The following is a 15,198-nucleotide window of genomic DNA, read 5'->3' as shown; positions in this document are numbered from 1 at the left end:
GGGATCAGACCAGGCCAGAGAGGGCAAGTGAGGAAGCCGCAGTGAGCCAAAAGACAGCAGGACCTGGGACAGGACTAACAGGCAGGACTGCCTGAAGATGGACAAATGGCCTGGAAAGGGGATGAGCCTCCCGTCACCGGAGGTGTGCAGGGCCACTTGCTGCAGCAGCAAAGACAAACACAGGGCATTCATTCTGCACTTGGTCCACGCACGACACACACATTCACACATTAAATTCTCAACAACCCTGACAAGGTGATAACATTAGAGTCCCGATTTTTATAGACCCAGAATTGAGGCAGAGAGATGTGTAGAGACTCGTCCAAGGTCATTCAACGGGCAGGTGACAGAGCTGGTAGGTGACTCTGTGTGTGTGTGTGCGTGTGTATGTTTGTGCTCAGACACCTCAAAAGACCTCACCAGGGTCTCCTGCCTTCAGCGTGCCATCACCCTTGACCCAGGCACTGCAAACGCCAATGCATCCTGTGCTCATGAGCACCTACTGCATACAGTGGGATGAGGAGTGAGAAAGTAGGAGGAACAGGATGATTCGTTCCCTCAATAGGACATCCCTTGCCACCCATCATAAATTCCAAGTCCCGGTCACCCTAAATCCTTTGCTGCTCCTCCTGCCTCCTTTTCTGACTCTGAGCCTGTGCTACGCTCTCTCCCCTGCCGGAAGCTTCTGGCTCCCTCCATCCTCCCGGTATACCTGCCCCCATCACTTCACTCAGCAAGTGCTGCTGAGCTGGGGGCCCGTGGGGCAGTGAAGCTCCCTTACCTGCCGGGAGCCAGGTGACCGCAGTCAGATGAATGAAGGGTTCATTGTTTACATCTACAACCGGGAGGAGGAGGCTGCCAGGCGTTCACCGGGTGGGGCGTCCCACGTGCTGCTCCCTGCACCTCCTCCTCCTCTGCCCACAGCCCTAGGCTAGCCCCAATCCCGCTAGTTCCCCTTAGGCATCTTATGAAGGGGAGGACAGCCCCCTCCTTCCAGACTCCCACTGCTCACCCAGAAGGGAGGCTGGCGGACGCACTGGTGGGTATGTGAAGCTCGCCCGCCCTCAAGTTGCCTCCCCTGCCTGTCGATCCCAGGGTGGGGTGGGCCTGCGTGTCACTGTCCAGGCCCCCCGCCAGGCCCGGGCCCGCCTGAAGGGCCCCAACAGCCAGGGCGGGCCCTGGAGGCCAGCGAAGCATCCTTGGCGGCTGCGGCCCCTCCCTAAGGGGAGGGGAGAAAATCTGCTGCCTCACCAGCCACCCGCGCCAGCTTGGGGGGGCACCCCCTGCGGGAAGCTGCCCTGCTTGGTCTCCACCCGCACCCCCTCGACCAGGCACTTCAACCAAGTTTTGCAAAGGGCATCTGCCAACCCACCCCAGCCGGCGGGGCGAGGCTCGGGGTTCTCCCAGACCCCGGGTTTTTAGGGGGTGTGTGTCGGGGGGGACTGTGTGGCCGCGCCCACCAGGCTGTGCCCCCCACCCCGCCCCGCCATCCACCGGGCCTGCGAGTCCAAAGAGCTCTGCGGCGCGTCCGGCCGCCTCGCGCTGCCCTTGGAAAGGGGGACGGGAGGGTCCCCAGCAGATGGGCCGAACCCCGTCCGTCGGTGGGGGACACTACGGTGCTGGCGACGCCTTCACCAAGGGGACCCGCAGGCCGGGAAGCGGACCCCCCCACCCCGCCCGCAATCCCCAGCAGCGCCTCCTGCCCGGGGAAGTAGAGGTGCATCCCAGGGCCGGCCCCGGCTCACGCCCACCCGCGGCCGCCCACCTCCCAGCGTCTCCCCACGCGGCGACAACGCCTCGGGGCCGCCCGGCCTCGGGCCCCGCCGGGACGGCCGCCCCCCCCCCCCCGCCCCCGCATCTCTCCCTCCTTTGTTGCCCGGGCGAGCCCCCTCCCTCCGAGTCCCTGCGGCCGCTCCTACCTTCGCGCCTCCCGCATCCCGCTCAGCGGCGGGAGGCCCGGCGCCCCGGCCGCCTCCTCTCCTCGGGCCCCGGCGCCGAGGGGACGTGCGGAGGCTGCGGCCGCCTCCCAGCCCCGCGCTGCCCACCGGGTTGCAGCGCCCTCCTGGCGCCGGGGGCTCGCGCTCCTACCCCGGAGCTCGCGCCCCGTCTGCGGGCCCGGCGGCCACGCGAAAGCGGGAGGCGCCGACCCAGGCGGCCCGGCCGCTCCCTGCGCGCCCGGCGCGGCCGAGCGGGGCTGAGCGGGAGCGGAGCGAGCCGCTCGGCTCCGGGAGGGAACAAAAGGGGCCGGCGCTGGGGCGGGCGCGGGAGGGCGGGGCCAGGCGCGCGGGGGGCCCGGCGCGCGCTCGAGAGGCCTTGCGTTTCTCGGGCCGCGGCGCCGCGTGGAAAGCGGGTTGGGCGGGCGGAAAGCGCGGCCGGGTCCCGCTCGGCGTGCCCAACCGGGTCATTTGTGGGGCGCCCTGGGTACGCCAACGCTCGCCTCGCCGCTGGGCACCATAGGGCCTTCGACCTTGTTTGAGGAAAGAGCATCCTTCAGCCATGCGCTGCTCACACGGAGGAGAGAGACAGAAGCTGGGGGCGGTGGGGGGGGCGGGGAGGGAGATTACCTGGAATTTCCAGGAAAACTTCACGGAGGTGCCATTTAGGCTTAGGCTGAACAGGAAGGAATGAGGAGGGGTAGCAGAGGTGAGAACTCCAGGTCCTACTGAGCTGCCCCGAGGCCAAAGCCTTTCCGGAGCCCTCGCCTGGCTGTAGCGGTGATTTGCTCCCAATGCATGTTTGGATGAAGGCGTCCCTGCACCCGCCGCGCCCGGGACGCTGTTGGGTGGGAAGGCACAGGCGCTAAGTGGCGGCCCGGGGACCAGAAAGTAACCATTATCCCCTCTTCCTCCACTCTCAGGCCCCGGCTGCCTCAAATGGCTTTGCTTCTCCCCGCCCGCCACTGCAAGGCTAACCTCTGTGCCTCTGCCCTTGCTGGTTCTTCTCCAAGTAATGCTCCTCCCTCTTTCTCTCTCTGACAAATTATACTTCCCCTTGAAAGCCCCGCTCAAATTTACCTTGATTTCCCTTGCGTATGGGAATATTGAAATGTTGGGGGAGGCAGCGGTCCATACAGTGAGACTGTGGACTTGTATCTATCCCCTAATGTCCCATTACACTGCCTGGCAGAGGAGAGACATTCCATGGTATTTGATGAATGGATGAATGAATTCGTTAAGTTGCCAGCCACCACCCATCGACGGTCTTGGTATCGATAATCTTTGAGAAATTGTTTCGTCTCGACCTCAGTTTCCCCATCTGTAAGCACGGGCTAGCGTTTCAGACTGGCCAGCAGCCACGTTATGCTATAATGATGGAGCAGCTCCTCGGCACCCGGCCCCAGGCCAGCCCTCCCCCTTTGACCCCAGAGGAGAGCCGGCTTCTGGAGGAGGCGTCAGCCCAGGGAGAATGGAAGGGATTGGGGGGGGGGGGTGGCGGCGCTGTGTGAGCCCAGGCAGGAGGGCTTGAGAGGGTGTGTTCAGCAAACACAGCCAGTGGGTCTGTGTAGCTGGGATGGGAGTGGATGCTGTGGGTGACTGGGTGGCAAGCAGCAGAGGAAGCCAAGGCAGCTGCCCAGTGCAGTTCAGGAGTTTGTAAACTTTCGAGGGGGGGGGTACACAAACCCTTTGAGGATCTGAAATCCATAGAGACTCCCTCCAGAAATGTATAATATGCTTACACACACAACACGTGTACATGCACAGTTTTGCAAACAGGTTGAGACAGTTCACCGATCCTTTGAAGTCTCTTCAGGTCCGGGGACCCAGGTTTGAGGTCAGGGGAGATGGCTCAGAAAAGATGGGGGTGAGTGGGGGGTGGTGAGTAGAGGGGGGTTAGCTGCAGGTTTGATTTGCCCAAGTGGGGCAGGGGTGGTGGTGGTGGGGGCTCAGACCGAGATCATATACCACCTTTCCCTTTGATACCTGAGGCTTCTGGAACCAGGCAAATGGCCAAAGCTCCCAGGGCACCAGCCCTTGGTGGATGGACTGAGGATGTTCACCATGGAAAATGAAGCCATCATCTAGTCCCGACACGACCCCCACCACCACCACCCCACCCCTGGGAGGGAAACAGGCCTTCAGGAGGCACAGGTCCTGCCGTGATGTCCCTGAGCTCACCTGCCCCGGCCCAGCAGGTTTGGACGCCCACTCCCCATCCCCCCCACCACATGCATCACCCACCACCACCCCCTGGCCCTGCTCCTCACTGATGCACTCCAGTGTCATTCAGAGCTAACAGAAGGCAGGCTTTCCCAGGTGCCTCACCTGGAATTCACGGGACTGAGCTTCAAAGGGACGACTCACCTGCAGGGAGCACCTCTAACCTTTGCATTTCCACTTCCAGCAGCCAGGTTCAAGAGAGAGCAAGTTTCTATCTGACGGAAGTCCTTCCTGCCATGATGCTAAACCAAATGCTGTTAGATGGGGAGAGTAGAGCTGGGTAGCACCCTGCCCTGGGGCACCAGGCCTGTGGAGGGAGGGTGAGGGGGCATGGAGCAGGGGTGGGGGGAGCCTTTGCAGCTCGCCTCTCACCAAGGCCTTTGGCATCCCGGAAAACGCTGATGTGGCCATTTCCTTGCTGACACCAGTCCTGACCAGCCACACTGCAGGAGCAGGGTTTTCATGGGAGGGGTGTTGGGGTGCTGGACTAATGAGGGAGTCAGGGCAGAATTCTCTGAGGCCTGCACCCGGGTGTCCAAGCCACAGAGAGGCCGGGGCTGCCCTGCCCTGCTGCTGTGCCTTTTATTCCTTTTTTAGAGCCAACAAGGCAGCCACATGATGGAAACTTTGACACCCTCCGAATTGCTGTTTCCGAGGAATTTGTAATAACATGGGGAAATACTTATGCATTGATGTCAAATGAAAAAAAGCATATCATAAAATCTGTGGGCATGGGACAATCTCAACCTTGTACATTACAGAGTGAGCTTTGGAGAGGAGGACCGGGTGATTTTTCTTTCTCCTTTTCTGCATTTTCCTACAGTGAGCCTGTGTCACTCTTAGAAACTCAAACCCACTTCTATTCAAATGATGATGTTCAGATATAGACCTTGCCCTTTCTAAATAGCAGAACCCAGGCTGAGCAGGGCGGCAGGCCCCATCTGGCTGGGAAATTCCCGTGCTGATTTCCAAGCACCTGGACTTTCCCTGAACCCAGGACTGAGTTTCCTGGTCTCTACCTGCCAGCGAGGAAGGCCTGGGTTGGTCTGGCCAGGTGGAGCCAGCCCAGCTGCAAAAAATAGTTTATGTCCTCTGCGATGGAGTGATATAGGCTGGTTGACCCGTGGTGGGGGGCTTCCCAGGCCCTGGGTGGGAGTTTTTCCACGCAGCTGCCCCCGTCTCCTGAGGACAGATGGCAAGCCCCCTTTGCAGAGGGCATTAAAGCTGGCATTGGGGGGAATTTATGACAAGGCAGGTTTCAAGTAAGAACTTCCTATGCATTAACTCATTTAACCCTCACCAACAACGTGCATATGACTATTGTGCCCATTTTAGAAAGGGGGAAACTGAGTCACAAAGCGGTTAAGGGACACGCCCAAGCTCATACAGCTCACGATGGCAGGATTTGCCAAACCCCGGGGGGAAAGAATCTGGGAAACCCCGGCGACCACCACCTGGATTCGAATCCCAGCTCTGCCATTCGCCGCCAACTCTACGACCCTGGGCAGGTGACACGGGCAAACACAGCTTCCTCTACATGGCGCCCGAGATCAAAACACGGAGCGGCGATGCTCTGTGAAGTGTGTCAAGCGCCCACGATGTACCCATATTTGTGTCTCATGGCACCAGGCATGTTTGTCAGCAACTGAGAATTCATAAGCTCCCGTGATTCCCACAAGGGTGTGGAGCCAGGTTCTCTTGTCTGCCCCGTTTTACAGATGAAACTGAGGCCCAGAGAGGGTCTGACGTTTGTCCACACTCACACAGCAGGGCGGTAGCGGCACCCTGTGGAATCCAGGCTGTCCGGGCTTCAATCACCACACTTGCTGCCACTCCTGTGACGCGTTGGCCGGGAACCGACAACGCCAGGTCACCCGCTGCATGCCGGGTGGCTCAATCCAGAACACGGGCTGAGGCCCCACGATGTGTTGCTTTTCCTCAGCCAGACTCCTGAGTGGGTATCTGCAACCACGGGCCTTGGAAATGGGGGATGCATAGGAAAGAGCCCCCCTCAATGTGGGTGAGCATCATCCATGCTCTCGAAGGGGTAGGCTGGCCCGCATGTGCTCGGGGGGGGGGGGGGGGTTCCTGTGGGGAAAGAAATCTGCCTCCCTGGGCAGATTTCGTAGGTGTCATGGGCCTCCTCTCCTCCCTGGGGTTCCTTCCTGCTTCCCCAGGCTGGGCCAGCGGGGCCAGGCCTCCTCTGGTCGAGGGAAGTCTCCAGAAGGTTCGGTGTCCAGCCTCACCTGTCCCTCCCCTCTCTGCATCCCCGGGTTTGCAGGTCTGTGTGTTGTCACCGGGCTGAGGCTGTGACTTGCGCTGGGAGCTTGTTTATCTGTGTTTCTCCTCTCTACGCTGCTGCAGTGTCCTCTGGGCCCCAGGCTAAGGGGACCTGTCTCTCTTCTGGCCCTTCTAGGAAATCACAGGCCAATCAGACCCCTCCCCACCTCCAAAACCAACAAACAAAACGCTAGAGACTGACAGAATGCTACCCGTTTGTTGTTTAACCAAGAAAAGACATTGGAAAAAAAAAATAACTAAGGCCTAGGGCCACCATTTCCTAAAAGAAAGGACATTTTAGAGCCAGAAAAAGACAAGAAGAATGTCATTTTTGGAATAAAGGAAGGCCTTTTAAATAAAGGAAATTTGGCTTCTGGGAAACTTGTTTTTTTTTCACTTTGCTCCTGATGGGGAAAACTTGGTCAAGCTTGGCAGCTGTCCCTTGACTAGTGTCCTAAAGAAGCTCACCCCGGCCTCACAGCACCCAGGGCGACGGCTTCACTGGTCCCGTCCCCCCACCCCCCACCCCCGGGTGCTCTCGGCCACCTGGAATTTTACGCTGTTTGGTCTGGCTTTTCTTGGCCCAGCTCACACACTCTTTCACTGCCCCCCGCCCTCTGGTGTCCCCTGAGCCTTGGATGTCTTTCCGACCCCGGTCTGTGGGCCAGATGTTTGAGGAAAAGCTGGGAGGTCACTCGTCCAACCTCTGTGCTGGAAAGCAGGAAGTGTAAAGAATTACCACCAGGCAAAGCGCCAAGGGGGATGCTACAAGCCCTCCTAAAAACGGCAGCCTCCTTTCTCTGCGGTTTCCCCTTGAAACCTCCCCATTCATAAACTGCCTCCTCATCCCACAGATGTGGGCCATGTGTGTGTAATATGAATCAGAGCTCCTATTCAAACTGCTGTCGTCCCAGCAACAAAACCCCTTTTACCGCTTTTAGATCCTTTATCTCCTTTTTGTGCATGGGTGGCTACAAAATTGCTTTGGAAAGACACACATAGATATCTTGGTTTAAAGTGATAGAAGCTCCTGGAGGAATTAACGGGTACAGTGGGCTGCATTTCATTTTCAGTGTGTGGGGCTAAAGGCTGCTTCCTGGGAGGAGGTGACAACCCAGGTGTGTCTTGAAGGATAGGTGGCAGGCAGAGGGGGCAGCCCAAGGATGGTGTTGAGAGGAACCTCAAAGAGTTCAGGTGGCTGGAGTGCCAGGAGCTGGGGCCGAGATGAGGGTGAAGTGGTGGCAGGCCTCTGTCAGTCAGGGCATCCTCATAGGGCTGGGCTGTGGGTTGGGGCTTAATTCTGAGGGTAATAAGGAGCCCTACAGGGTTCTAGGCAGAGGAGGGACATGGTAGCCTGCCCTTTAGACCTGAAGCTCCCTAGGCCATGTGGGGACAATGGGGTGACAGGAGATGGGGAAGGTGGGGTGGGGGCTGGGCAGGGGTCCAGCCTACACTGGAACAGTGCCCTGGGTGCACAGAACAAAAGCACGGCCCACTCAGCTGGGCAGCTCTCAGCAGCTGGCGAGGTGTGGATCAAGTAAAAGCAGATGGCCGAGGGCAGGACCCCACATCTTGGCTCCCATCTCCTCCCAGTGAGAGGAGGGACCCCGGCTTCTCATGCCTCTGGTAGGAAGAGGGGCAGAGGGGTGGACCTCAGCTGCTTGCCTAAGAAAGCTCCCGGGTGCTGGGTGGTAATAAGCCCAGCCTGGCAGGACCAGGGACAATGGTGCATTTGTTTTTCCAAGCCTGCTGCTCAACTGTGAGAATCCACACTCTCCCTGTGTTAGAATCTTGCACTCTGTGCACAGAGCTTTCCAGGGCCTGCAGGAGCGGAGGTCGGCTCTGAAGAAAAAGGGTGCCAAGCAAAAAGGTGACTCTCAGGGGTCCCCATCGAGTGTGAGGGCACCCAGGGCTGGCCAACCCTCTACACTGTGCTAATAATGGTGCCCCCATCCCTTCCCACTGGAGAAGGGCCTCTGGGGAGGGATGCATGGTGGAAGAAAGACACACGGGTGTGGGAAGGTCCCAGTGGGACCTCGAGCTGCCATGCACCAGCTTTATGACCCTGGATGACATCTCAGCCTCGGTTTCCTTGTCTGCAAAGTGGGAATGCCAGGCTCCACTTTCCAGGTGCTAGATAGACAGACAGACTTGGTCTGAAGCGGCAAGAGCTCTGATGGCATCTGGCCGTGATGCTCGGGGCCACTCCTGACTCTCAATCGTGGGGCCAAATAGAGAGCAGGTGTGTCTGGGAACTTAGGGCAGTGGGGCCCTAAGATTGTTACATACAGTTCTCCTGCCCTTCTTTTCAGATTGGTTGGGCAAGGAGAAGCAGGGGCAGGGATATTAGCTGAGTGCGGTCAACTCTGAAAAAAAAAGATGCAGCAAGGACGAGTGCAGGAGGATCTGGCGGGGACATCATGAGCCAGCTGCCTCACTCATGCCCTGGCCTAGACAGCTGAAGGCAGCCTCCGCACAAACTCTCTATGGGTCCTTGGGCGAGACACACGGCTTCTCTGTGCCTCAGTTTTCCCGTCGCACTACCGCCACTTCTTTTTTGTCTTTTGGAAAAGTGCAAACCATTTAGCTCCACCCCCAATACTTCCACCCACCCACCCCCACCCTCGGACCACCAACACAGGTTACGTCTGTCCAGCGCACAGTTCTGTCCTTCCTGCCCAATCCCGGGACATTTCCCGATCTATATAAATAGATGAGAGTACCGCGACTGCCCCCACAGCCCGTGGCCGTGACTTTAACCACAGGCTGCGTCCAGGCGAAGAGCACTGACCCAGGGTCTGAAGGCCTGGCCTCCAGCAGTGGTTCCGGGACTCAGCCTCTTGTTTCTTAAATAGGAAGCGTTATTCCCACGCCGTGAGTTAACCTGAAGATTAAACAGGCTGCCCAAGGCAGCAGCCTATGGGGTAACGCTCCAGGGGGCCTGGCACGGGAGACCATCCCGGAAGGTCACAGGGAGACCCGAACAAGCACTGGGGGCGCGGGCATTCACGATATTGTGCTGCCATCGCCACCATTTGTCACCAAGGTTTCTTCATCTCTCCAAATAGAAACTCTGTCCCCATGAGCCCATAACTCCCCCTTCCCTTCACCCCAGCCTGGTAACCTTTGCTCGATCTACTTTCTGTCTCTATTCGTTTACCTTTTCCAGATATTTCATACAAGTGGAATCATGCAACGCTTGTCCTTTTGTGTCTGTCTTCATTCACTTAGCATGCTGTTTTCAAGGATCATCCATGTTCTAGCATGAATTAGAACGTCACTCCTTCTGTGGCCAAATCATTTCCCACTGTATGGACAAGACCACATGTCGTTTCTCCATTTATCTGTTGGTGGACAGTTGGGTGGCGTCCACTTTTTGCCTAATGTGAATAACACTGCTGTGAACACTGGTGTGCAAATATCCGTCCAAGTCCCCAATTTTCATTTCTTTGGGCAGAGACCTAGAAGTGGGATGGCTGGAGCGTATGATAATTTAATGCCTAACTTTTTGAGGAGCCAACAGACTGTTCTGGCTCCTGTCTCAAAGGCCTTTTCCGACTCACCCGACTTGCCAAGTGGAATGAACAGTGGAATCGCGGGAAGCTGGACGCCCTGTACCTGCGGTCCCAGCATGATGCCCACGGGTGACGCTCACCAGTGTGACACGGTCCCATGGAAATACCTGGTATTTGACTGAACAAAGCCCCTGAATTCATGGGGAGTTCAGCCCAGCGATCATTCATAACCCCTGCTGCTTCCGCGGGAGCCTCAGAAATGGCCGCTCACTCTGGGCTTCGGTGCAGATAAGATGGGCTACATTACGTGCAGAGTGCAGGCCACCCGAGGTCACCCCTCTCCTTTCTCTTCCACTCGAGAAAGCGACTCGGCCAGGGGGAGGTGGGAGGCCTTAGTTATCAGGCGTAACTATTCCCAACAGTACATTAGAGGGACGGGACGTTCTCATGTCCCAAGCCAGGAAGGTGAGCTCTGCAAGAGACCACCTGCTGCCCAGGTTCCTGGACTGGAGACTCAACATGCTTAAGATGGCATATTTGATGTTATATGAATGTTATCATAATAAATCAGTGGAAGCAAGCAAACAAAAAGGCAATGTCAAAGGAAGATCTGGAGTGGAAGAAGAGGTGCCCTGGAATGGAGTGGGAGACATATAGAGGCCCCTCCCCATGCCCTCCCCCCGAGGCCCCCAGATCCCAGGACCCGGGTGGCCTCAGCACCACGTAGGATCCACTGGAGCCCCAGCGTGGAAAGCAGATTTCAGCCAAAGTTGTTTGATTCCTTCCAGCAGCTTGGTTTGGACTACAGCATGCAGTTAGGGATTGCATTTGGGGAAAGCTGGGTAGAATGTCTTCCTTCATATCTCGGCTTTATTAATCTTTTTTTTTTTTAATTAAAAATTTTTTTTAAACATGACAGCATACAAACATGAACATTCCTACCATATGGCTATTCCATTCTTGGTATATAATCAACAACTCACAGTATCCTCATATAATTGTATATTCATCATCATGATAATTTCTTAGAACATTTGCATCAATTCAGAAAAAGAAATAAAAAGAAAACAGAAAAAAACTCATACATGCCATGCCCCCTACCCCTCCCTCTCACTGACCACTAGTATTTCCAGCTACCCAGTGTATTTTAGCCTTTGTTTCCCCTATTTTTTTCTATATCCCTTATCCCTCCCTTTCATTGATCACTAGCATCTCAATCTATTAAATTTATTTTAACATTTTTCCCGCTATTATTTATTTATTTTTAATCTGTATGTTTGACTCATCTGTTCATATCGTAGATAAAAGGAGCATCAGACACAAGGTTTTCACAATCACACAGTCACACTGCAAAAGCTATATCATTATACAATCATCTTCAAGAAACATGGCTACTGGAACACAGCTCTACATTTTCAGGCAGTTCCCTCCAGCCCCTCCAATATACCTTAACTAACAAGGTGATACCTATGTAATGCGTAAGAATAACCTCCAGGATAACCTCTTGACTCTGTTTGCAATCTCTCAGCCATTGACACCTTATTTTGTCTCAATTCTCTCTACCCCCTCTTGGTTGAGAAGATTTTCTCAATCCCTTGGTGCTGAGTCCCAGCTCATTCTAGGATTTCTGTCCCACATTGCCAGGGAGGTTTACACCCCTGGGAGTCATGTCCCACGAGGGCAGTGAGTTTGCTTGTCGTGTTGGCTGAGAGAGAGAGAGAGGCCACATCTGAGCAACAAAAGAGGTTCTCTGGGGATGACTCTTAGACCTAATTTTAAGTAGGCTTAGCCTATCTTTTGCAGGGACAAATTTCATGTGAACAAACCTCAAGATCGAGGTCTATTGCTTTGGTTGTCCCCACTGCTTGTGAGAATATCAGGAATTCTCCACATGGGGAAGTTGAATTTTCCCCCTTTCTTGCCATTCCCCAAGGAGACTTTGCAGATACTTAATATCCACTGTTCAAATCACTCTGGGATTTATCAGGGCATCTCTCTGGACAAACCTACAAAATCTCATGCCCTACTCAAAGTTCCATGTACTTATGGTGTTCCATTTAACTGTCCACATAAGTTATATTAGGAAATTTGGCTTTATTAATCTTAAGTATATTTGCCCATGGGGATGGTTTGAAGCTGTAAGTATCCCCAGGAAAACATGTTCTTAAAGTTAATACATTTCCATGGGTGTGAACCTAATCTAAGTAGGACTTTTTGATGAGGTCACCTTAGTCAGGATGGGTCTTAATCCCATTACTGGGGTCCTTTATAAGAGAATGAAATTCAGACAGAGAGAAAGCCCCAGGAAGCAAGAAGCTGAAATGAAACCCAGAGAGAAGGGAGAGACCTGCAGACACCGCCATGTGCCAGAGGATCCAAGGTTCTTGCTTGGATTTCAGCTTTTTGCTTCCTGGGGCTTTCCCTTGTCTCTCTGTGGACAAGAAACCCAGGGAGACCACAGCTGTAGTCCAGGTGTGGACAGGCAGGCAGATGGAGGTCATTTCATAGATAACGTTGGGTGTCCTTTGGTTAAAAAATACCCTCCTGATTTGTGGCAGCCCCTCTGACACCCCCCAAGGCCTGTCCTTGACAGGTCATTGCACCGTGCCAGGGACATCCATGTGCTCTCATAGCAGCAACTTTTCCACGTGCATGTAAGGGGCCTCTGGCTCCTGTCTCTGAATGAACTTCAGTGAGATCCGACATTAAATGTATTTATGGGTGGTTCAGTTTCCTAGGTTGCTCAAAGCAAATACCATGAAATGGGTGGGGCTAAAAAATGGAAACTTATTCACTCACGGTTTTGAGGTTGGGAAAATGTCCAAATCAAGGTGTCATCAAGGTGTCATCAAGGGGATCCTATTGGGTGTGAAGTGGTATCTCATTGTGGGTTTGATTTGCATTTCCTTAATGACCAACGCAATGTTGAAAATCTTTTCACATGCCTTTTGGCCATTTGTGTATCTTTTTTGTGAAAGCATGAGCGCCTGACCATAAGAAAAAAAATAGATAAATTGACTTCATAAAAATTAAAAACTTTTGTACATCAAAAGACATATCAAGAATATGAAAAGACAATCTACAGATTGTGAGAAAATATTTGGAAATCATATTTCTGATAAGGGTCTAGTATGCATAATTCTATAAAGAACTTTTTCAACTCAACAACAAAAAGACAAACAGCCCAATTTAAAAATGGGCAAAAGTTAAAATAAATTCAGTTTGAAATAGTGGTAAATGAAAGCGAGGGGTAAGGGGTATGCTACGTATAGTTTTTTTTTCTCTATTATCATTTATTTCTTTTTCTGTTGTCTTTTTATTTCTTTTTCTAAATCGATGCAAATGTACTAAGAAATGATGAATATGCAAATATGTGATGGTATTAAGAATTATTGATTATATATGTAGAATGGAATGATTTCTAAATGTTTTGTTCGTTAATTTTTTTTTAATTAGTAAAAAAAGTAAAAAAAAAAAGCATACCTAAAACAAACAAACAAACAAAAAAAAAAACGGGCAAAAGACCTGAATAGACATTTCACAAAGAAGATACACAAATGGCCAAAAGGCATGTGAAAAGATTTTCAACATTGCGTTGGTCATTAAGGAAATGCAAATCAAACCCACAATGAGATACTTCACACCCAATAGGATGGCTTTAATTGATTGTTCTCTTGTTGTTGGACAGTTGGGTTGTTTCCAGTTTTTTTGTTTGTTCTGTTTTTGCTGTTTTTTCCCAGGCTCACGGTACTTCCGTGCACAGGTTTCTCTTCGGATACACACAGGAGTGAAACTACAGGGTCTTAGGAAAAGGGCACCTGCAATTTTATCAGAAAACATCCAGTTGCTTTCCAAAAGGTTATACCAATGTACTGTTAAGTAATACAAAATGGCGTTGTTTTTTTTTTTCAGAAGACAAAAACAATTGACCCGCAAGGGCTTTCCAAGAAAATGGAACAAATGCACCCTACGAACTGCAGATAAACACCTGGTGATAAGCCAGTTTCAGTTCTGGAGCAATCACTTATCAGATGGGTCATACCATAGTAACCAATGAATAAGATACCCCTTCCCTTCCCCCCACACAAATAAAATGGGAACGGCCAGCCAATCAGAACATTTCCTCATTTGCCTTTGCATTTGTGCTATATAAGCTCCCCACCCCCTCCCCGCGGAGCTCCCTTCTACTTTTTGAATGGGGTGATGCCCCATTCATGACTCTCAATAAATGAGGTCCTAAATTGTACATTCTTACGGCAGAACAGGAAGCTCCCTTTGGTCCGTTACCCATGAGGACACTTAGTGTCATCAGATCTTTTAATTTTGCTGGCCCAGTATATGCAAATAAAACAAAATTCAACAAATACCTAATTACAAATGGGGTTGAGCATTTTTTTAAAGTTTATGGGCCAAATTAGTTTCCTCTTTTGCAAAATTCTTATCCATGCCTTTCCTTTGGGGTTGTCTTTTTTTTTCCCCAGTGATTTTGTAGGATTATTTTACATATTCTAGACACTATTCCTTTATCGCTTAGGGTACCTTCTCCAAGTTTGTGGCTCATCATTTAACTGTTTGTCATGTTTGTGAATGGACAGAAGTTCTTAATTTTAATGTAGTCAAACATATCATCTTCCATATTTTCTCCCATGGTGTAAGACCTTTGGGTCTTTTAAAAAACATTTAAAAATGTTGTAGTGATATATATAACACAAAGCTTCTCATTTTAACCATTTTTAAGTGCACAATTCAGAGGTATCGATCACATTTGCAATGGTGCAACCATAACTACTATCGATTACCAAAACTTTCTCATCACCTCAAACAGAAACTCTGTTTTGGGGCCCTGCTTAAGCCAGAGGTTTTCAATTTACATTTTAGCAAAAATGCCTGTCTGAAAGAAGCAGCATCAAGATGTTAACACAAAACTCTATACCCCCTTACAAGGGCAATTCTTAAAGAAAACCTCTCCAGCGGGGACTTGCCCTTGAGATTAGCATTATACATTTTCCAACAGTTAACAAAGTAAACCTATAATACTCACATTTACGCAATTGAATCTTTATTGCTGCAATAACAACAAAACCTAGATAGATAAAAGACAAAATAAATCAAGGACAGTAAGCAAAGCCTGAGATTGTCTCAGGCACACCCAGAAACCTGGCCCACCAGCCAGCCTCCTCTCCAGCCAGCTTCTTTCCCACACCCCCCCGCGCTAGATAAAATTAAGGTGTTTTTTTCCTTTTTGC

At 52.2% G+C, this 15,198-nt stretch overlaps 1 protein-coding gene across 2 annotated transcripts in view; it reads right to left on the bottom strand.

The window, feature by feature from the left end:
• The window catches only part of CLIP2 (CAP-Gly domain containing linker protein 2), an 86,790-nt gene extending 84,775 nt beyond the window's left edge, over positions 1 to 2,015 (bottom strand). For both annotated transcript variants that reach the window (XM_077140976.1, XM_077140977.1), the window contains exon 1: positions 1,920 to 2,015. The gene's annotated coding sequence lies outside the window, so the exon portion shown is untranslated. The remainder of the gene's footprint in view (positions 1 to 1,919) is intronic.
• Between the last annotated feature and the right edge of the window lie 13,183 nt (positions 2,016 to 15,198).

The sequence above is a fragment of the Tamandua tetradactyla genome, chromosome 23, assembly GCF_023851605.1.
Source record: "Tamandua tetradactyla isolate mTamTet1 chromosome 23, mTamTet1.pri, whole genome shotgun sequence".
NCBI lineage: Eukaryota > Metazoa > Chordata > Mammalia > Pilosa > Myrmecophagidae > Tamandua > Tamandua tetradactyla.
The sequence above is the reverse complement of the archived record's forward strand: the minus strand, read 5'-3'. Positions and strand labels throughout refer to the sequence as shown.